The following is a 796-nucleotide window of genomic DNA, read 5'->3' on the forward strand; positions in this document are numbered from 1 at the left end:
GCCACACACGCAACAACCGCTCCATCGTCTCCATGACTGCACTTCGGTGGCGAGTCAAACGGGAGGCTCTCAACGGAGTAGCTATTTGTGAACTCGCTTTGATTTTTTCTTTGTTATCTCGGATTGTCGCCACTGTAGAGACAGCAAGGCCTAAGGCCTTTGCGACCTGGCTGAGCTTTTCACCCACTTCAAACCGTCTTAACACTTCTAATTTCACGTCGAGGGTAATTGCCTTCCGTTCCCTTTTGGCACTCGGGATGGCCGTCGCATTTCGGGGCCTTTTCCCAGGCATCTTTGCCTCCGGAATGTACTAAAAGAACAGCAGTCCCAGGTGCGAGAAAGCCTGTGGTTATTCTATGCCCCCTTGCAGAACTTGGGGAAGAGAAAGTGGGGCTTCGAGGAGGCGCAGGCTGCCGTCCCTGGGGACGTGGAAGGGTCAGCACAGGCCGGCCCACGACACTGCCCAGTTCCAGGCCGGTTCATTCTGGGCTCCAGGGCGCCCAGCGTGGCCCTCTGGCGTCGATCAGAGCGTCCACTTCCCTGGACAGCACGCGTGGGTTTCCGTGACGCAGAAACAACTCCGTGAGCGGCAGTAGGCTGCACAGTACACGCAGCCCCAGTGCCGTGCTTCCTCCCGGAACCGGTTCCCAGCGCGGCGCCGGGACCACCAGGAGCCCCCGGGCTGGGCCTGGCGGGCCGGCGTTCGCTCTTGTGAGCCGCTTCCCATGGAGGACCCCGGAAATACCTGTCCTTGGAGACGCCGGATTTAAAATAAATCTAAAGGCGCTGGATGTCC

The sequence above is a fragment of the Delphinapterus leucas genome, chromosome 20 (assembly GCF_059928025.1).
Source record: "Delphinapterus leucas isolate spDelLeu-1000000601 "Yukka" chromosome 20, BTC_Dleu_Yukka2, whole genome shotgun sequence".
In the NCBI taxonomy this organism is placed as follows: Eukaryota; Metazoa; Chordata; class Mammalia; order Artiodactyla; family Monodontidae; genus Delphinapterus; species Delphinapterus leucas.